The sequence below is a fragment of the Crinia signifera genome, chromosome 6, assembly GCF_055691185.1.
Source record: "Crinia signifera chromosome 6, ASM5569118v1, whole genome shotgun sequence".
In the NCBI taxonomy this organism is placed as follows: domain Eukaryota; kingdom Metazoa; phylum Chordata; class Amphibia; order Anura; family Myobatrachidae; genus Crinia; species Crinia signifera.
The window spans coordinates 220,445,218-220,467,640 of record NC_139222.1 but is presented as its reverse complement, the minus strand read 5'-3'; the positions used below and the strand labels follow the sequence as shown (position 1 = coordinate 220,467,640).

The following is a 22,423-nucleotide window of genomic DNA, read 5'->3' as shown; positions in this document are numbered from 1 at the left end:
CTGTAGCACAATTACATCACCAAGTAGCCAAATGTAAGCAGGACAGTATGCACTAGAGATGTGCGGGCTCGGATTCCCCAGATCCGTGCCCGCACTAACGGTAGCAATCCAAGCCCGGATCTGAGCGGCGCTCGGAGCTTCCCACCTGACTCGAATCCAGGCGCGCGGGCAAAATGTCATTGCCGGGCACCGGATTCTCGCGAGATTCAGACCTCTATATAACCGCGAGAATCGGGTGCCATTTGTCACTCGTGAGTTAGGAAGGTTAGGGGTAGGAGTTTGCTGACTGTGCGGAGCTTTGTTGGGTTAGGTAGGTTAGGGAGCTGTCTTTTTTTTGCTGCTGGGGTGACTGCCAATGCCTACTAGTGCCACTGTCTGCTCTGCTCTCTGGCGTGTGCTCTGCCAGACCAGCCAGTACCTGGCCACTTCAATCAGTATATGTGCACTGTTGTTATAAACCACTTGTATACCAGTCTGCTTGTGCATCTGCTGTATAATACCTCCCTGCTGGTGCATTTACAGCCTTATATAACTAGTAAACATATTCTCTGCTGGTGCATCTACTGCCGTATATATATAATACCTCCCTGCTGGTGCATTTACTGCTGTACATAACTAAAGTAAACTATATATACTCTTTACTGGTGCATCTACTGCTGTATCTATATAATACCTCTCTTCTGGTGCATCTACTGCCATATATATAATATCTCTCTGCTGGTGCATCTACTGCTGTATAAATAATACCAGTCGACTGTACTGGTGCATCTACTACCGTATAAATAATTCCAGTCTACTGGTGCATCTACTGCTGTATATATATAATACCTCCCTGCTGGTGCATCTACTGCCGTATATATAATATCTCTCTGCTGGTGCATCTACTGCCGGGTAAATAATACCAGTCGACTCTACTGGAGCATCTACTGCCGTATAAATAATACTAGTCTAAGGGTGCATCTACTGCCATATATATATAATACCTCTCTGCTGGTGGATCAACTGCCATATATATAATATCTCTCTGCTGGTGCATCTACTGCTGTATAAATAATATCTCTCTGCTGGTGCATCTAGTGCCGTATATATAATATCTCTCTGCTGCTGCATCTATTGCCGGATAAATAATTCCAGTCGACTCTACTGGTACATCTACTGCCGTATATATAATACCTCTCTGCTGGTGTATCTACTGCAGTATAAATAATACCTCTCTACTGGTGCATCTAATGTCGTATATATTATATCTCTCTGCTGGTGCATCTACTGCCCTATAAATAATACCATTCGACTCTACTGGTGCATCTACTGCCGTATATAGAATATCTCTCTGCTGGTGCATCTACTGCCGTATATATAATACCTCTCTACTGGTGCATCTACTGCCATATATACTTGCACTCCAGTCATGCTGTCTTGTGGTGTAATATATTGCATAACTCCACAAAAATAATGGAGAGCCAAAATATGGAGAATCAAATAAGGAAAGATGAAGGGCCGCTTCCTCCTACTTCTGAATCTGCTGCAACTGCAAGTATTAATGATGGCATAGACGATGGGCAATTTCCAGTATGTGCCATGTTTTGCCCACACAATAAATTTAGTGGTCCAGCATTTCATCTGAAGTGATAGGAGCGTGCAGGAGATGCTTGTGGTGGCCCACAAAATTCCACAAAATTCCACTGCCTGCCAAAGGATGGAGCGGCAGCAAAAACTCCTCAACCTGCCCTGCCATCAGCTTAAACAAGACGGTGGTGACGCGCTGGAACTCCACTCAGCGCGTCACCACCAGCAAAAGGCCATTTAAGCCTACACGGTCACCTATTACATAGGCAGAGGAGCAGGGCTGCGCCTGACTCAAGCGCAGTGGAGGCTGATTTCCATGTTGTGCAAGGTTCTCCAGCAGTTTGACTTGCCACACGTGAAGTCAGTTCCGACACTGCCAGCTTGAGTTAGGTGATTCCCCTGATCAGGCTGTTGCAGAAGCAGCTGGAGAAAGTGAAGGAGGAGCTAAAGCATTGCGATTCCGCAAAGCATGTAGCTCTTGTGGATGAAGCCCTCCATACGCTTTTCCAGGATACGAGGGTGGTCAGTCTGTTAAACCGTGCTCAATCTTTGGTTTAAAGCGTATGTTGTGTCTTTGTTTCTGGTGGAAGTATACAAAGGTGCGAAGACCTGCTGGTCAGGAGATTGTCATCTGAAGGGGACCGTGACACGGCCACAGCTCCTCCTTCATTTTCTTCCACACCTGTGGCTGCGAGGAAACAGCTGCGAGTTCCCACACAACCCGCTGGCGGGGATGCAGGGCAGGCAGGAGGGAGTTTGGATATCTGGTCCGGACTAAAGGACCTGCCAATGATTGCTGACATGTCTACTGTCGCTGCATTGGATGCTGTCACCATTGAAAAAATGGTGGAGGATTACTTTGGTGACAGCATCCAAGTAGACATGTCAGACAGTCCTTCGCTGTACTGGCAGGAAAAAAAGGCAGTTTGGAAGCCCCTGTACAAACTGGCTCTATTTTACCTGAGTTGTCCCCCCTCCAGTGTATACTCCGAAAGAGTTTAATGCAGAGGGGAACCTGGTTAGTGAGCGGTGAAGGAGGTTGCCTCCGCAAAATGTGGAGAAGATGATGTTTATAAAAATGATAAATTATTCAATGAAGACCAGGAATTGCCTCCAGAGATTATAACGGGACCTGTGATTGTGGAGTCCAGCGGGGATGAATTGATAATCTGTGAGCATGAGGAAGTACACACTGAAGGGGGCGAGGAATCAGAGGAGAAGGATGACGAGTGACGATGACATCTTGCCCCTGTAGAGCCAGTTTATACAGGGAGCTATGAATTGTTTTTTTTTTGTGTGTGGGGCCCCAAACAAACCAATCATTTCACCCACAGTTTTGTAGGCCCTGTCGCTGAAATGTTTAAGTTGTTAAAGTGTGCATGTCCTATTTCCACAACATAAAGGTGGGTAGGAGGGCCCAAGGACAAGTCCATCTTGCATCACAATTCATTAATCCCACTGCTGAGAGTCATTGATATGTGAGATAAGTGGACTCTTCTTTAATCACATACAACTGTTTGTGCTCAAGTGGTAATAATCACAGAGCTGAGCAATTCCACTTACTGAGATTCATTGATTGCTGCACGAATCGCCCACTGCTCCTCGGCTGGTGGTAAACAAGATCAAGCCAGATAGTGGTCTTATTGTATATTAACCTGACAAAAACAGATACAAACTCGCAGAACAACTTGTGCTGCACGACTGGCCCACTGCTCCTCCGCTGGTCGTCGTCTGGTTATATCCGGTAAAAAGGTTCCACTCCCCAGTGCAGCTATTGCATTGCTGCACGAATTGCCCACTGCTTCTCGGCTGGTAATTGCTTGGTTATATTTGGTCAGAAGGTTCCACTCTGCAGTGCAGCTATTGCAATGCAGCTATTGCATTGCTGCACGAATTGCCTACTGCTCCTCGGCTGGTGATAAACACGATCCAGCCAGATAAGGGTCTTATTGGATATTAAACTTTGCTTGTAAGTCAGGTTGAAAGTCTCGCCTAGCTTGCTATAAAAAAGACAGTTGATGCAGTTATGTTGGAACCTCATAGCAGATCTCAGTGCTGCACGAATCCCCCACTGCTCCTCGGCTGGTCGTCGCCTGGTTATATCTGGTCAGTAGGTTACACTCCTTTGCAGCTCCGCAGTGCAGCTATTTCATTGCTGCACGAATCGCCCACTGCTCCTCGGCTGGTGGTAACCACGATCAAGCCAGATAGGGGTCTTTTTGGGGCCTCGTTTTTCAAAATGCCATCCTGTCTGCCACTGCAGTGCCACTCCTAGATGAGCCACGTGTTTGTGCCGCACACTTGTGTGGCTTACCATAGACATCCAGCTACCTCGGTGCAACCTTTTGCACTAAAAACAATATTGTGAGGTGTTCAGAATAGACTGGAAATGAGTGAAAATGAATGTTATTAAGGTTAATAATAGCGTAGGAGCAAAAAAAAAAAACCCAAATTCTGCGATTTTAGCAGTTTTTATGTTTTTTAAAAAAAATCAGAACCCAAAACCCAAAACGTTTAGGGGATGATTTGGCAAAACCCATTAGAACCCAAAATGCGAAAAGTGGCCGATGCACATCCATAGTATGCACTGGTGGCAGAGACAGAGGATTTCAGGTTTCATGAGCTACCGAAGCAGCTTTCCGACCAGAGGAGAGATAGGAGAGTGAAGAGAGCTGTAAGTGACACAGGGATCCCAGCTTTTCCTCCCCCATGCCAAGGTGCCCTTTGTAACCTGTTATCTAATGAGGGTCTAGAGCAGTGGTCTACAACCTTAATTGAGCGTGAGCTATTCAATACAAAAAAACCTCCTGGAGAGCTACTAAAATTTGTCCTTTGCCGCACACCGTTATGCCCCTGCACAATATGCTGTACTATATGAATACAGTGCGAATACGCTGGGGACCGATAAAACCGGAATCAGACCCTATGTCACTTAATTTTATGCTGCTGTTTACAGTTTTCACTTCACATTTGGCTTTTAAGAGCTATATGATTTACAATATGGTAACTTTGACTAAACCCTTTTTTACACTATGAAAAAAAGAGATGTTCGCTGCACAAAAAAAGATAAATAATAAAACCTAACACTTATTTATGAGAAAGTAAAGATTTACATTTTATTTTCCTTTGAGGTTTTCTTTTTGCCATTTTAGGGAAGTGCATACTGTAACTTAGTTCTCCTTTTTAACCTTATTTGCAATGATTATCTACTGTGTCTAAGTCTCAGTCCACAGGAAGAATAGCTACTGTGACTCAACAACTTATCTCGTGAATATAGCAATTTACACATAATGATCAATGAAACGTGGGCAGTAGTTTTGTGTGTGTGTATGTATATATATATATATATATATATATATAAATATATATATTATAAGGGCACGGTAGTGCCCTTATATTAAGGCTGAATCCAACGAACGGATTTTTCCCATAGGGAACTTTTCGGATGGGGGCATGGTGTTTGAGGGACTGCACCTCAAAAGTGACTGGACGTACTGAGCTGAAATTTGGCACGTACGCGTAGAATTGTCAACAGGTGCTGCGTGCCAAATTTCAGGGCGAAATATTAAAAAATGACCTATTGGGAGCGATCTAAACTTCCAACTGTCAGTTTTTTTCTGACACTCCAGAAATGACAACTTGTCACCCATGTTAGTCTATGAGGTTTTTTTTGGGAAGGCATAACTCAGGGTAGAGAAACAATTGAGACTTGGGGTTTGTTTTATTAGGTAGATATTGTCCCAGTGGAGTGCCTTTTGGGGTTGAGGATTTTCAGATAGGTACAGTTTTTTTTTAATTTAGTGAAACGTCCCCCATTATAGAGATAGGAGGTTTCAACTTGTTGCGCAGCCGCACAAGCAATCAGCTGGGGGAGTACACAGAGTGGCTTCAGTTGGGTGTACCAAGATGGCCGACTTTCTAGCACTATGCGCTGCTGCAGCCAGAACCATGCGCTCTCCACCCCTGCACCGTGTGTCCTCCTGACCCTGGGGCTGTGTATGGATGGTACCCTGGCACCGCTGCTTGTGCGGTCTGAGTGTGGTCTATAATAGGCTCTGAGGCAGCAGCACGAATGAATGGGAGGATGTGGCGGCAGTATAGCACTATGTCCACACTCAGACCGCACAAGCAGCGGGGCTGGGGTGCCGTCCATACACACCCCAGCAGCCCCCCTTGGTTTGCGGCATCCCAATGGGTGGATCGATCCTGGCGCTGCCCGCTGGTGAGTTAATGGCGGATCGCCTCAGCATGGAAGAGGGAACTGTGCGCTGCCGCTGGTGCCTGCCGGGGATATGCTGCTTGTATCCTGACGAGACCACTAGTGTGCGGCAGGTCCGGCTGCCGTGTCGCAGCCTCCCTGTCCCTCATCCAGGGAGGCTGCGACACGGCAGCCTGACCTGCCGCACACTAGGGGTCTCGTCGTCGGTCAGGATACAAGCAACATATCCCCGGCAGGCACCAGCGGCAGCGCACAGTTCCCACACAACAACTCTGGTGTTCCGTCAGGCAGGGAACTCATCAGTAGGACCACTGCTTACAGGTGAAGGGGCAGAGATGAGCGGACAGTGGTTTAGTTCTAGCAGTGGGACAGAATGGAGCCTTCCTTGTTGCCTATCAGCAGAACTGCAGATACTGAATATCTGGGAGCTCCCTTGTTTCCAGAACAGGTATGGAGCGTTCACACAGCTACCGTATAACAGGGCAATCCACTGACATGTTACAGAAGGCACACATTATACCAGCCAGGAAGAGTTGCTTTGCTCCTTACAGGCAAATGGCAGGGTCACACATGTATGTGCATACTACTGCCTTCTGCTGCCTCCCCACACAAACTTGTCTGTAGTACTGTGTGTGCTTCCTTATCTCCTCCTCCCTCTAGCAAGCCATCGTCATGACAGATTCTGCAGAGCAGCTTCTCCTGCCTGCATGCATTAGCTCCGTCCCAGTCCTCTGCTTTGTTGTACTATCTCATCAATAGCTCCGAGTCCCAGCATACTGAGTGAGGGTGGACTGTGTAGCAGCCTCCCTGGATGAGGGACAGGGAGAGACAACTACTCCATTATTCCGTCAGGCAGAGGACTTCGTTATCTTCTGCAGGAGCACTGCTTACAGGTGAAGGGCAGAGATTAGTGGACAGTGATTGCACAGGGGGTAGGGTGCATTGTTTTACGTACGGCAAACTCTGATGTATACTGCTTCTGAATTTGCTGCAGGTGCAGTAGCAGAATTGTATGCCAAACATGTAATCCCTCCCTTCTGCCCCTGCCTGACAACTCTCAGTCACTCTCTGCCCAAATCAGCTCTTTCCTGACACTACTTTTGCTGAATCGTCCCCTCCTGTCACTCACCATTACCCTGCCCCTAACACTAAATCTCCGCCCCTCCTCTACTCTGTCTAACCATTCTACTGTCACTCATCATGACCTCACCCTGAGTACCCGCCCCCTCCTCAACACTGTGTGACCATAATATTGTCACTCATAATGACCTGCCCCCTCACCCTCAGTCCCCACCCCTCCTCTGCCCTGTCTAAAAGTCCGTACACACGGAACGATGTCCATAGCATTCCGACATCGTTCACAAGTGTATCGAATTGTTCATTGTGCGTACAAATGGAACAAATTGATACACAACAAAATATTTGTCTATGATCTCCTGCATCGATAACTATTCGTGGGTACACGCATCGTTAACGATGCACAGAACGAGTTGAACAATTGGTCATTCCAATCGATCGGGAACGCCCATATTGGGCTTCAAATCGTTCTGAAATCATTCCATGTGTACCCAGCTTTACCTCTCAAGTCTAAACTATTCCCCATATACACATTCTACTCCTCCTACATATGTCCCCTTCCCATACATATATACACCGCCTCGCCATATACACGTCCTACCCCTCCTACATATGTCTCCTTCACATACACATATATATATATATATATATACACGTTCTACTTCACATACATATATATACAGCCCCTCCCCATATACCCGTTTTACCCCTCCTACATATGTCCGATTTACATATACACCACAACCACATGCATGTCCCCCCCCCCTCCTACATATGTCCGATGTTTTTTTATTTATTTATTAACAGTTTCTTATATAGCGCACACATATTCCGCAGCACTTTACAGAGAATATTTTAACATTCACATTAGTCCTTGCCCCAGTGGAGCTTACAATCTATATTCCCTACCACATGTACACGCACACAGACATTCTAGGGTTAAATTTTGTTGGAAGCCAATTAGCCTACCAGTATATTTTTGGATTGTCGGAGGAAACCAGAGTACCCGGAGGAAACCCACGCAAGTACCGGGAGAATATACAAACTCTGCACATGGTGGGAATCAAACCCATGACCTCAGCGCTGTGAGACAGTAATGCTATAACCATTACACCGTCCATGCTGCCATGTTCGACACCTCCTACACATGTCCCCTTCCCATACATATACACACCCCCTCCCCATACAGTATATACATCCTACCCATACATGATGGCAGCCCTGGTGATGCAACTATTATGCACCAGAAGACTTTGCTGATTTATTGTAAATGAGACACTTGTATATTGTGTGGGTGACTGAGTGCATATAGAGCACAACGGAACATGGTTCGGGAAAAAGCTGCAGCCGCTATACTGTAACATTTTGTAGACATCAAGACACTAATGGGGCCTACACACGTATCAATTTAGGGGCATTTTCTAAGTGCTATCACTAGATCGCCTAAAAAATGCCCCTACATCGCTCCATGTGTGGTGACAGGCAGCGGCTCCCGGGGGCTGCCCATCCGCAGCATGGCGCTCCACGGCTGCACGGCTTAGCCAGGAGCGAGGAGACAGGTATGACCGAGCGGCTGAAGGACCTCTTTCACGCCGTGCAGATAGGGTTCTGCTGCAGTGCATCCTCGCAGGTCTTATCCCTTGTCATTTTATTGTATATAGTGGGTGTCCCGTAATATATGCTGTATATACCCTGCCCCCACACCACCCGCTGTGTGTACACTGTCCCCCCCAGTGCCTGCCGTTTGTACGCTGCCCCCCCCCGTGCCCCCTTGTGTATACTGCCCCCCCCACTACCCCCATATGTATCCTGCCCCCCCAGTACCCCCGTGTGTACGCTGCCCCCCCCCAGTGCCCCCCGTGTGTATGCTGTGCCCCCTGTGTGTACTCTGTCCCCACCAGTGACCCCAATGTGTACGCTGCCCCCCACTGCCCCCACGTGTGTACGCTGTCTCCCCCTGTGAACCCCGTGTGTACGCTGTACCCCCCCCAGTGCACCCCGTATGTACGCTGTCCCCCCAGTGCCCCCCGTGTGTACGCTGCCCCCCCCAGTGCCCCCCATATGTACATTGTCCCCCTGTGTGTACGCTGTGCCCCCCGTGTGTGCACTGTCCCCTTCCCAGTGCCCACCGTGTGTGCGCTGTTCCCCTCCCAGTGCCCTCCGTGTGTAGGCCGTGCCCCCCTCCGTGTGTAGGCCGTGCCCCCCTCCGTGTGTAGGCCGTGCCCCCCTCCGTGTGTAGGCCGTGCCCCCTTCCGTGTGAACGCTGTGCCCTTCAATATTATTATTATTATGTTTCCTGCCCAGACGCTGACCATCCCATGGTACTGCCGGGACTGAGGCGCTTCCATAGCCTGCGGACCAGATTCAGGCGCTTCCGTGAGTTGCCTCCGCCACCGGGAAGGCAGAAAGAAGCCACCCTGGTCATCAGAGGAGCAGCTGCACCAAGGTAAATCCGTCCCCCCCACTGTCCCTGTGTGTACCTTGTCCCCCACCCCACTGTCCCTGTATGTACCCAGCGCCCCCGTGTGTACGCTGTCCCCCCCCCCAGTGCCCCGTGTGTACGCTGTCCCCCCCAGTGCCCCCGTGTGTACGCTGTCCCCCCCCCCCAGTGCCCCCGTGTGTACGCTGTCCCCCCAGTGCCCCTGTGTGTACGCTGTCCCCCCAGTGCCCCTGTGTGTACGCTGTCCCCCCCAGTGCCCCTGTGTGTACGCTGTCCCCCCCAGTGCCCCCGTGTGTACGCTGTCGTCCCCCCAGTGCCCCCGTGTGTACGCTGTCGTCCCCCCAGTGCCCCAGTGTGTACGCTGTCGTCCCCCCCAGTGCCCACCGTGTGTACTCTGTCCACCCTCAGTGCCCCCCATGTGTACGCTGTGCCCCCTTAGTGCATCCCCCCATGTGTACGCTGTCCCCCCTCAGTGCCTCCCCGTGTGTACGCTGTGCCCACCCCCGTGTGTATGCTGTGCCCACCCCCTGTGTGTATGCTGTGCCCACCCCGTGTGTATGCTGTGCCCACCCCCTGTGTGTATGCTGTGCCCACCCCCTGTGTGTATGCTGTGCCCACCCCCCCGTGTGTATGCTGTGCCCACCCCCCATGTGTATGCTGTGCCCACCCCCGTGTGTACGCTGTGCCCACCCCCCGTGTGTACGCTGTGCCCACCCCCCCTGTGTACGCTGTGCCCACCCCCCCTGTGTACGCTGTGGGCTCCCCCCGTGTGTACGCTGTGGGCTCCCCCCGTGTGTACGCTGTGGGCTCCCCCCGTGTGTACGCTGTGGGCTCCCCCCGTGTGTACGCTGTGGGCTCCCCCCGTGTGTACGCTGTGGGCTCCCCCCGTGTGTACGCTGTGGGCTCCCCCCGTGTGTACGCTGTGGGCTCCCCCTGTGTGTACGCTGTGGGCTCCCCCCCCCGTGTGTACGCTGTGCCCCCCGTGTGTACGCTGTGTCCCCCCTCTGTGTGTACGCTGTGTCCCCCCTCTGTGTGTACGCTGTGTCCCCCCTCTGTGTGTACGCTGTGTCCCCCCTCTGTGTGTACGCTGTGTCCCCCCTCCGTTTGTACGCTGTGTCCCCCCTCCGTGTGTACGCTGTGTATCCCCTCCGTGTGTACGCTGTGTCCCCCCTCCGTGTGTACGCTGTGTCCCCCCTCCGTGTGTACGCTGTGTCCCCCCTCCGTGTGTACGCTGTGCCCCCCCTCCGTGTGTACGCTGTGCCCCCCCTCCGTGTGTACGCTGTGCCCCCCCTCCGTGTGTACGCTGTGCCCCCCCTCCGTGTGTACGCTGTGGGCTCCCCCCGTGTGTACGCTGTGGGCTCCCCCCGTGTGTATGCTGTGTCCCCCGTGTGTACGCTGTGCCCCCCACCGTGTGTACGCTGTGCCCCCCTCGTGTGTACGCTGTGCCCCCCTCGTGTGTACGCTGTGCCCCCCTCGTGTGTACGCTGTGCCCCCCTCGTGTGTACGCTGTGCCCCCCTCGTGTGTACGCTGTGCCCCCCTCGTGTGTACGCTGTGCCCCCCTCGTGTGTACGCTGTGCCCCCCTCGTGTGTACGCTGTGCCCCCCTCGTGTGTACGCTGTGCCCCCCTCGTGTGTACGCTGTGCCCCCCTCGTGTGTACGCTGTGCCCCCCCCCGTGTGTACGCTGTGCCCCCCGTGTGTACGCTGTGCCCCCCCGTGTGTACGCTGTGCCCCCCCGTGTGTACGCTGTGCCCCCCCCCGTGTGTACGCTGTGCCCCCCCCGTGTGTACGCTGTGCCCCCCCGTGTGTACGCTGTGCCCCCGTGTGTACGCTGTGCCCCCCCGTGTGTACGCTGTGCCCCCCCCCCCGTGTGTACGCTGTGCCCCCCCCCGTGTGTACGCTGTGCCCCCCCGTGTGTACGCTGTGCCCCCCGTGTGTACGCATTATTATTATTATTATTGTTATTGTAATAATTATTATTATTATATTTCCTACACCCAGACTCTGTCCTCCCCATGCTGCCGCCGGGACTCGTCGGGACCAGGTTCAGCCGCTTCCACAGCCTGCAGCCCTAACAGTCTGGTGAAGCCCTGACGTTGAGTTGCCTCCGCCACCGGGAAGGCAGAAAGAAGCCACCCTGGTCATCAGAGGAGCAGCTGCACCAAGGTAAATCCGTCCCCCCCACTGTCCCTGTGTGTACCTTGTCCCCCACCCCACTGTCCCTGTATGTACCCAGCGCCCCCGTGTGTACGCTGTCCCCCCCCCAGTGCCCCGTGTGTACGCTGTCCCCCCCAGTGCCCCCGTGTGTACGCTGTCCCCCCCCCCAGTGCCCCCGTGTGTACGCTGTCCCCCCCAGTGCCCCTGTGTGTACGCTGTCCCCCCAGTGCCCCTGTGTGTACGCTGTCCCCCCCAGTGCCCCTGTGTGTACGCTGTCCCCCCCAGTGCCCCCGTGTGTACGCTGTCGTCCCCCCAGTGCCCCCGTGTGTACGCTGTCGTCCCCCCAGTGCCCCAGTGTGTACGCTGTCGTCCCCCCCAGTGCCCACCGTGTGTACTCTGTCCACCCTCAGTGCCCCCCATGTGTACGCTGTGCCCCCTTAGTGCATCCCCCCATGTGTACGCTGTCCCCCCTCAGTGCCTCCCCGTGTGTACGCTGTGCCCACCCCCGTGTGTATGCTGTGCCCACCCCCTGTGTGTATGCTGTGCCCACCCCCTGTGTGTATGCTGTGCCCACCCCGTGTGTATGCTGTGCCCACCCCCTGTGTGTATGCTGTGCCCACCCCCTGTGTGTATGCTGTGCCCACCCCCCCGTGTGTATGCTGTGCCCACCCCCCATGTGTATGCTGTGCCCACCCCCGTGTGTATGCTGTGCCCACCCCCCGTGTGTACGCTGTGCCCACCCCCCTGTGTACGCTGTGCCCACCCCCCCTGTGTACGCTGTGGGCTCCCCCCGTGTGTACGCTGTGGGCTCCCCCCGTGTGTACGCTGTGGGCTCCCCCCGTGTGTACGCTGTGGGCTCCCCCCGTGTGTACGCTGTGGGCTCCCCCCGTGTGTACGCTGTGGGCTCCCCCCGTGTGTACGCTGTGGGCTCCCCCCGTGTGTACGCTGTGGGCTCCCCCCGTGTGTACGCTGTGGGCTCCCCCCGTGTGTACGCTGTGGGCTCCCCCCCCGTGTGTACGCTGTGCCCCCCGTGTGTACGCTGTGTCCCCCCTCTGTGTGTACGCTGTGTCCCCCCTCTGTGTGTACGCTGTGTCCCCCCTCTGTGTGTACGCTGTGTCCCCCCTCTGTGTGTACGCTGTGTCCCCCCTCTGTTTGTACGCTGTGTCCCCCCTCCGTGTGTACGCTGTGTATCCCCTCCGTGTGTACGCTGTGTCCCCCCTCCGTGTGTACGCTGTGTCCCCCCTCCGTGTGTACGCTGTGTCCCCCCTCCGTGTGTACGCTGTGCCCCCCCTCCGTGTGTACGCTGTGCCCCCCCTCCGTGTGTACGCTGTGCCCCCCCTCCGTGTGTACGCTGTGGGCTCCCCCCGTGTGTACGCTGTGGGCTCCCCCCGTGTGTATGCTGTGTCCCCCGTGTGTACGCTGTGCCCCCCACCGTGTGTACGCTGTGCCCCCCTCGTGTGTACGCTGTGCCCCCCTCGTGTGTACGCTGTCCCCCCCAGTGCCCCTGTGTGTACGCTGTCCCCCCCAGTGCCCCCGTGTGTACGCTGTCGTCCCCCCAGTGCCCCCGTGTGTACGCTGTCGTCCCCCCAGTGCCCCAGTGTGTACGCTGTCGTCCCCCCCAGTGCCCACCGTGTGTACTCTGTCCACCCTCAGTGCCCCCCATGTGTACGCTGTGCCCCCTTAGTGCATCCCCCCATGTGTACGCTGTCCCCCCTCAGTGCCTCCCCGTGTGTACGCTGTGCCCACCCCCGTGTGTATGCTGTGCCCACCCCCTGTGTGTATGCTGTGCCCACCCCGTGTGTATGCTGTGCCCACCCCCTGTGTGTATGCTGTGCCCACCCCCCCGTGTGTATGCTGTGCCCACCCCCCATGTGTATGCTGTGCCCACCCCGTGTGTATGCTGTGCCCACCCCCCGTGTGTACGCTGTGCCCACCCCCCCTGTGTACGCTGTGCCCACCCCCCCTGTGTACGCTGTGGGCTCCCCCCGTGTGTACGCTGTGGGCTCCCCCCGTGTGTACGCTGTGGGCTCCCCCCGTGTGTACGCTGTGGGCTCCCCCCGTGTGTACGCTGTGGGCTCCCCCCGTGTGTACGCTGTGGGCTCCCCCCGTGTGTACGCTGTGGGCTCCCCCCGTGTGTACGCTGTGGGCTCCCCCCGTGTGTACGCTGTGCCCCCCGTGTGTACGCTGTGTCCCCCCTCTGTGTGTACGCTGTGTCCCCCCTCTGTGTGTACGCTGTGTCCCCCCTCTGTGTGTACGCTGTGTCCCCCCTCTGTGTGTACGCTGTGTCCCCCCTCCGTTTGTACGCTGTGTCCCCCCTCCGTGTGTACGCTGTGTATCCCCTCCGTGTGTACGCTGTGTCCCCCCTCCGTGTGTACGCTGTGTCCCCCCTCCGTGTGTACGCTGTGTCCCCCCTCCGTGTGTACGCTGTGCCCCCCCTCCGTGTGTACGCTGTGCCCCCCCTCCGTGTGTACGCTGTGCCCCCCCTCCGTGTGTACGCTGTGGGCTCCCCCCGTGTGTACGCTGTGGGCTCCCCCCGTGTGTACGCTGTGTCCCCCGTGTGTACGCTGTGCCCCCCACCGTGTGTACGCTGTGCCCCCCTCGTGTGTACGCTGTGCCCCCCTCGTGTGTACGCTGTGCCCCCCTCGTGTGTACGCTGTGCCCCCCTCGTGTGTACGCTGTGCCCCCCTCGTGTGTACGCTGTGCCCCCCTCGTGTGTACGCTGTGCCCCCCTCGTGTGTACGCTGTGCCCCCCTCGTGTGTACGCTGTGCCCCCCTCGTGTGTACGCTGTGCCCCCCTCGTGTGTACGCTGTGCCCCCCCGTGTGTACGCTGTGCCCCCCCGTGTGTACGCTGTGCCCCCCGTGTGTACGCTGTGCCCCCCCGTGTGTACGCTGTGCCCCCCCCGTGTGTACGCTGTGCCCCCCCGTGTGTACGCTGTGCCCCCCCCGTGTGTACGCTGTGCCCCCCCCCCGTGTGTACGCTGTGCCCCCCCCCGTGTGTACGCTGTGCCCCCCCCCGTGTGTACGCTGTGCCCCCCCGTGTGTACGCTGTGCCCCCCCGTGTGTACGCTGTGCCCCCCCCCGTGTGTACGCTGTGCCCCCCCGTGTGTACGCTGTGCCCCCCGTGTGTACGCATTATTATTATTATTATTGTTATTGTAATAATTATTATTATTATATTTCCTACACCCAGACTCTGTCCTCCCCATGCTGCCGCCGGGACTCGTCGGGACCAGGTTCAGCCGCTTCCACAGCCTGCAGCCCTAACAGTCTGGTGAAGCCCCGACGTTGAGTTGCCTCCGCCACCCGGAAGACAGAAAGCAGCCACATGGGCCATCAGAGGAGCAGCTGCACCCAGGTAAATCCATCCCCCCACTGTCCCTGTATGTACCCTGTCCCCTATCCCCACTATCCCTGTGTGCACCATGTCCCCCACACCACTATCCCTGTGCATATCTTTTCCCCCATCACTGTCCCTGTATGTACCCTGTCCCCCCAGTGCCCGCCGTGTGTACGCTGTCCCCCCCAGTGCCCGCCGTTTGTATGCTGTCCCCCGTGTGTACTGTCCCCCCTGTACTGCAGCTGCACCCAGGTAAATCCGTTCCCCCACTGTCCCTGTGTGTACCCTGTCTGCCAGCCCACTATCTCTGTATGTACCCTGTCCCCCACCCCACTATCCCTGTGTGTGCCCTGTCCCCCCCAGTGCCCATGTGTACGCTGTCCCCCGCGTGTACGCTGTCCCCTCCCAGTGTCCCCCGCGTGTACGCTGTCCCCTCCCCAGTGTCCCCCGCGTGTACCCTGTCCCCTCCCCAGTGTCCCCCGCGTGTACGCTGTCCCCTCCCCAGTGTCCCCCGCGTGTACCCTGTCCCCTCCCCAGTGTCCCCCGCGTGTACGCTGTCCCCTCCCCAGTGTCCCCCGCGTGTACGCTGTCCCCTCCCCAGTGTCCCCCGCGTGTACGCTGTCCCCTCCCCAGTGTCCCCCGCGTGTACGCTGTCCCCTCCCCAGTGTCCCCCGCGTGTACGCTGTCCCCTCCCCAGTGTCCCCCGCGTGTACTCTGTCCCCTCCCCAGTGTCCCCCGCGTGTACGCTGTCCCCTCCCCAGTGTCCCCCGCGTGTACGCTGTCCCCTCCCCAGTGTCCCCCGCGTGTACGCTGTCCCCTCCCCAGTGTCCCCCGCGTGTACGCTGTCCCCTCCCCGTTGTCCCCCGCGTGTACGCTGTCCCCTCCCCGTTGTCCCCCGCGTGTACGCTGTCCCCTCCCCAGTGTCCCCCGCGTGTACCCTGTCCCCTCCCCAGTGTCCCCCGCGTGTACGCTGTCCCCTCCCCAGTGTCCCCCGCGTGTACGCTGTCCCCTCCCCAGTGTCCCCCGCGTGTACGCTGTCCCCTCCCCAGTGTCCCCCGCGTGTACGCTGTCCCCTCCCCAGTGTCCCCCGCGTGTACGCTGTCCCCTCCCCAGTGTCCCCGCGTGTACTCTGTCCCCTCCCCAGTGTCCCCCGCGTGTACGCTGTCCCCTCCCCAGTGTCCCCCGCGTGTACGCTGTCCCCTCCCCAGTGTCCCCCGCATGTACGCTGTCCCCTCCCTGTCTGCCAGCCCACTATCTCTGTATGTACCCTGTCCCCCACCCCACTATCCCTGTGTGTGCCCTGTCCCCCCCAGTGCCCATGTGTACGCTGTCCCCCGCGTGTACGCTGTCCCCTCCCAGTGTCCCCCGCGTGTACGCTGTCCCCTCCCCAGTGTCCCCCGCGTGTACCCTGTCCCCTCCCCAGTGTCCCCCGCGTGTACGCTGTCCCCTCCCCAGTGTCCCCCGCGTGTACCCTGTCCCCTCCCCAGTGTCCCCCGCGTGTACGCTGTCCCCTCCCCAGTGTCCCCCGCGTGTACGCTGTCCCCTCCCCAGTGTCCCCCGCGTGTACGCTGTCCCCTCCCCAGTGTCCCCCGCGTGTACGCTGTCCCCTCCCCAGTGTCCCCCGCGTGTACGCTGTCCCCTCCCCAGTGTCCCCCGCGTGTACTCTGTCCCTCCCCAGTGTCCCCCGCGTGTACGCTGTCCCCTCCCCAGTGTCCCCCGCGTGTACGCTGTCCCCTCCCCAGTGTCCCCCGCGTGTACGCTGTCCCCTCCCCAGTGTCCCCCGCGTGTACGCTGTCCCCTCCCCGTTGTCCCCCGCGTGTACGCTGTCCCCTCCCCGTTGTCCCCCGCGTGTACGCTGTCCCCTCCCCGGTGTCCCCCGCGTGTACGCTGTCCCCTCCCCAGTGCCCCCCGTGTGTACACTGCCCCCCGTGCCCCCTGTGTGTATGCTGTTGCCCCTGTGTGTGTGTATGCGGTCCCCCCCAGTGCCCCCGTGTGTATACACTGTCCCTCCCCCGGTGCCCCCATATGTACGCAGTCCTTCCCCCAGTGCCCCCTGTGAGTACGCAGTCCCCCCATTGCCCCCCATGTGTACGCAGTACCCCCAGTGTGTACGCTGCCCACCCAGTGCCCCCCGTGTGTACGCTGTCCCCATCCCAGTGCCCCCCGTGAGTACGCTGTCATCCCCCACAGTGCCCCCGTGTGTACACTGTGCCCCCCCATTTGTGTACGATGTGCCGCCCGTGTGTATGCTGTCCCCCCCAGTGCCCGCCCGTGTGTACGCTGTCCCCCCCCAGTGCCCGCCCGGGTGTACGCTGTCCCCCCCCAGTGTCCCCCGCGTGTACGCTGTCCCCTCCCCAGTGTCCCCCGCGTGTACGCTGTCCCCTCCCCGTTGTCCCCCGCGTGTACGCTGTCCCCTCCCCGGTGTCCCCCGCGTGTACGCTGTCCCCTCCCCAGTGCCCCCCGTGTGTACACTGCCCCCCGTGCCCCTTGTGTGTATGCTGTTGCCCCTGTGTGTGTGTATGCGGTCCCCCCCAGTGCCCCCGTGTGTATACACTGTCCCTCCCCAGGTGCCCCCATATGTACGCAGTCCTTCCCCCAGTGCCCCCTGTGAGTACGCAGTCCCCCCATTGCCCCCCATGTGTACGCAGTACCCCCAGTGTGTACGCTGCCCACCCAGTGCCCCCCGTGTGTACGCTGTCCCCATCCCAGTGCCCCCCGTGAGAACGCTGTCATCCCCCACAGTGCCCCCGTGTGTACACTGTGCCCCCCCATTTGTGTACGATGTGCCCGCCCGTGTGTATGCTGTCCCCCCCAGTGCCCGCCCGTGTGTACGCTGTCCCCCCCCAGTGCCCGCCCGTGTGTACGCTGTCCCCCCCCAGTGCCCGCCCGTGTGTACGCTGTCCCCCCCCAGTGCCCGCTCGTGTGTACGCTGTCCCCCCAGTGCCCCCCCGTGTGTATGCTGCCCCCCATGTGTACACTGCCCCCCAATGCCCCCTGTGTGTATGCTGTTGCCCCTGTGTGTGTATGCTGCCCCCCCCAGTGCCCCCATGTGTGTGTACGCTGTCCCTCCCTCAGTGCCCCCATGTGTATACGCTGTCCCTCCCCCAGTGCCCCCCGTGTGTATGGAGTCCGCTCCCCGTGTGTACGCTGTCCCCCTCCAGTGCCCCCATGTGTACGCTGTCGTCCCCCACAGTGCCCCCATGTGTACACTGTGCACCCCCATTTGTGTACGCTGCCCCCTCCGTGTGTACGCTGTGCCCCCGTGTGTATGCTGTCCCCCCCAGTGCCATCCCATGTGTACGCTGTCCCCTCCAGTGCCCCCCCGTGTGTACGCTGTCCCCCCAGTGCCCACCCATGTATACGCTGTCCCCCCCAGTGCCCGCCTGTGTGTACGCTGTCCCCCCAGTGCCCGCCCGTGTGTACGCTGTCCCCCCAGTGCCCCCCGTGTGTACGCTGCCCCCCCAGTGCCCCCGTGTGTACGCTGTCCCCCCAGTGCCCCCGTGTGTACGCTGCCCCCCCCAGTCCCCCCCATGTGTACACTACCCCCCGTGCACCCTGTGTGTATGCTGTTGCCCCTGTGTGTGTATGCTGTCCCCCCCAGTGCCCCCGTGTGTGTATACGCTGTCCCTCCCCCAGTGCCCCCTTGTGTATATGCTGTCCCTCCCTCAGTGCCCCAATGTGTACGCAGTCCCCCCAGTGCCCCCTGTGTGTACGCTGACCCCCGTGTGTACGCTGACCCCCAGTGCCCCCCGTGTGTACGATGTGCCCCTCATGCGTAAGCTGTGCCCCCTTATGTGTACCTCGTGTGTACATTGTCCTCCTTCAATGCCCTATAGTAAAGCTTCTACACTCTGGGTGTCCTGCTTATTGCCAGGGGTTTCATGGGATGTATGTCTTGCCTGTTGACAGGGGTTTCACAGGTGTCATACTCAATGCCAGGGTTTGTAATTCTTGTGGCCAGGGGTAATGTTCATTGCCAGGTGTGTTATCATTAAACATTTAAATACATCCAATGTTTATTCTTACAGTGAAATTTTAGATTTCTGAATTAAAAAAATAAATTGAAAAAAAGCTATGAAATTCCATTGACAAAAAACCTTACGGTTTCACATGTCCCATTAAGGCTTCTTACACATGATCTCGCATTTCTGAAAGCTGTTGTAACTCTTCGACTCAAACGCCAAAAAGCAATGAAATTCCGATCATTAAGGCTGACGCCTTAATGGACGTGTTCCTTGCGCAATACAGATATGGTACGCCATCACAGCCTGTGGGTAAGTGCAGATTCAGCACTCTCACAGAGTGAGATTGCTGTCACTCACACAAAGGTGGAGCTGCTAATTCACAGATTTGTGTGCTCATTGGAATACACACATGCAGTCTATGCAACTGAAGGTCTGAGCAGTAAACAGAGCCGAGAGGATGGGGTAAAAGGGGTGTTGATTGGGGTAGGAGGCAGTGTGGTGCAGATGGGGAGGAATACAAATGTGTAGATGGTAGGAAGGCTAAGCAGCACTGATGGGGGACTAACGAAGCAGATGGGTGGAAAACAGTGGCACAGATTGGGGAAGGTATGACAAAGTGATGCGATTGGGTGGGAAACAGAGGAGCAGTTGGAGGAAAGAGCATTGATGGGGGAGGGGGTTTGGAGCAAAGGGGATAAAAGGAAAACAGAGCAGTACAGATGGAGAGGGGAGACAGCAGTACAGATGGAAGGACACTGTCATGGATGAGGCAGGTAGAGCAGACTGGATGGAGGGGGAGACAGAGTATCACTAATAGAGGTGAAGCCAGTGGCACAGATAGAAGGAAACAGTGGCATCTGTGTGGAAAGACAGGGCAGGGCAGATGGGAAAAGACACATTGGTGCAGATGAGGGAATACACACAGCAGTAGGTATCGGGGAAGACAGAGCAGCCTGAAGGCGTATAGGAGAAGAAAGTGTAGATGCACAGTAGTTGGGAGTATTCTAGTTTTTGCAATTATGAAAGATGTTTCTGGTAACTGTATGTGAATACTAAATTAAATGGATATATGTAGTGAGTGTGAAAGATGTTGGACCTCAGTGGGATAGTTCTAGTAATAGTGTTTATTCTAGCACTCGCCATCTTTGAAAGCCCATACAGTTCCTCTACCCTGTCTGGGGTGTTGCTGTTTGCTGTAGTGTTTCTAGCACAGGTCTGGTTTGCAGTGCTGATATACAGATCACACTGTGCTAGAAGCACTACAGCAGACAGCTACACCCCAGGCAGGGAAGAGGAAATGCATGGGTTTTCAAAGATGGCGGGTGCTAGAATGAACACTATAGTAACTCAGTGGTATAGACAGTGTTAGATGATTGGGGGTACCTATTAGGATGAGTGCGCCACATAACTGCTCAGACCTTCAGTTGCATAGACTGCATGTGTGTATTCCAATGAGCACACAAATCTGTGAATTAGCAGCTCCACCATTGTGTGAGTGACAGCAATCTCACTCTGTGAGAGTGCTGAATCTGCACTTACCCACAGGCTGTGATGGCGTACCATATCTGTATTGCGCAAGGAACACGTCCATTAAGGCGTCAGCCTTAATGATCGGAATTTCATTGCTTTTTGGCGTTTGAGTGGAAGAGTTACAACAGGTTTCAGAAATGCGAGATCATGTGTAAGAAGCCTTAATGGGACATGTGAAACCGTAAGGTTTTTTGTCAATGGAATATATATATATAAATATATATATATATATATATATATATTGCAGAGAAAAGAAATAGTGCACCAATGAGTATGTAAAAAGTAACAATTTTACTATGCAACATAAACTCACATACATTGAGGATTAAAAGGTAGCGCTTGCCAGCAGATGGTAAAACATCACATCCATGCGGGGAAGACGTCAGGATACTAGTTTCGTCTCAGAACAGACTTCATCAACCCTTGATGAAGTCTGTTCTGAGACGAAACTAGTCGGGTGTGCTCCTATCCTGACGTACTGTCACCTATTGGGTCCGTCCTTCTCCAGCGTCTGTATCCTGTAGTCGGTGAGCGTGGTCTGAACTGTTTGTGGTGGCGCCGTCTCCAGCAGTGTCTCCCCTCCAGTATCCTGCCGTCTTCCCCGCATGGATGTGATGTTTTACCATCTGCTGGCAAGCGCTACCTTTTAATCCTCAATGTATGTGAGCTTATGTTGCATAGTAAAATTGTTACTTTTTACATACTCATCGGTGCACCTTTTCCTTTCTTTTCTCTGCAAGCCTATTGTGGATCCATGGTGAGGGTCTTATGAGGAAAAGCTGCACACATTGTGGAACCTTTCATTCATTATTCAGAGGACTCTGCGCTGGGTATTTCTGTGTTATATATTCTGCAAATATATATAAATATAAAAGTTTTCCCAAAATTCTACATCACTATTTCGTACAATAAACACTTTAATAGGATGCGATTTTTTAAATATGGCAAGCGGGCCTGAGAGAACCATGCACAGATCAGTGAGAATTTAAATTAAATAAAAAAAAACCTAAAGAAGTGGAGTCTCCACCATCCCCTGAGCACCATCCCCAGGCTCTTCCCAAATACGGGGGGGGGGGGGGGGGGGGGGGTCTGGGGCTCCGAAATTTAAGATACCATAAATCTCACCCTGAATTAACTTTTTATAGCTCAATGACATCAGAACAAGAAAAGAAGGCCACAGGAAAATGGGAGGTAAGAGAGTGGTGATATGATGTTAAGGTTGTGCCCCCCCCCCCCCCCCCCCCAGAGGTTGGGACTCCTTCAACTTAGAATAGCACCCCGCCCACCTGATCTGAACATTAGTTTACCAGTTTGGTCCCTGGTAGCCACAGACTGCAAACTGAAGGCACAATGAAGGTAAGACCTAAAAATTGACACTGATTGCTAGTCTTGGTGATGGATTTGGGGCGCAGCTCCCCTTGGGTTGGTGTAACCGAGTTGCTTTCGGGGTGGCACACCCTAACATTTATTTAGCACTATTTATTTTTTACTAATATTATACTTTCTAGCTTTTCCTTCTTTCTTATTAACACACTTATAGCTTAGTTTTTCACATGTGTTCTGCCCTGGGGTGACTGGATTATGCTGGCCTGTTTGGGGTGTCACGCCCCAGATTCAAACTTAGTATTAGGGACCCACCAGAAATTAGGTCACCGTGAAGCTGGTTGGTGGGCAAATATTTCTTGGCCAATGAATATACTGTACCAAGAACCTCTATTATTGGTTGATTAATAATATGGAGTGTGCATCTGCACCATGTGTTTTTCTTTGCAGAACCACAAGTCCCAGCATGATAGCACCTCATGTCAATCGGGTGTGCATTCTAAGATTTCCGCCCCCCCACCTGCCGACAAGTCCCACAGACACTAGCACACACAGAAGGATAGTTTCCAGAGACTTCGGTGTCCCCGACTTCCCCAATGACGCACTGGGACTCTCTATGACGCACTAGGACCCGCTCCCTTTGTCAGACAGCCGGAAGGAGGCTACTGTTGGGTGTCCGAGGTTTAATTTGAATAATGTTTGTGCATTTTTTGCTGATATAAGGTGAACCTATTGCTGTGTGCATTTACCCCTGAGGGAAACTGGCTGCGTAAAGTTGAAACAGCTGTCGGGTACAGCTGCCGCTATCT

At 55.4% G+C, this 22,423-nt stretch overlaps 1 long non-coding RNA gene across 1 annotated transcript; it reads left to right on the top strand.

The window, feature by feature from the left end:
* The first annotated feature begins 6,500 nt into the window (after positions 1-6,500).
* LOC146007217 (uncharacterized) lies at positions 6,501-14,977 on the top strand. The gene is made up of 4 exons (XR_014444287.1): positions 6,501-6,678; positions 9,167-9,308; positions 11,303-11,467; positions 14,650-14,977. It is a non-coding gene; the product is annotated as an uncharacterized LOC146007217 (long non-coding RNA).
* The last annotated feature ends 7,446 nt before the right edge of the window (positions 14,978-22,423 follow it).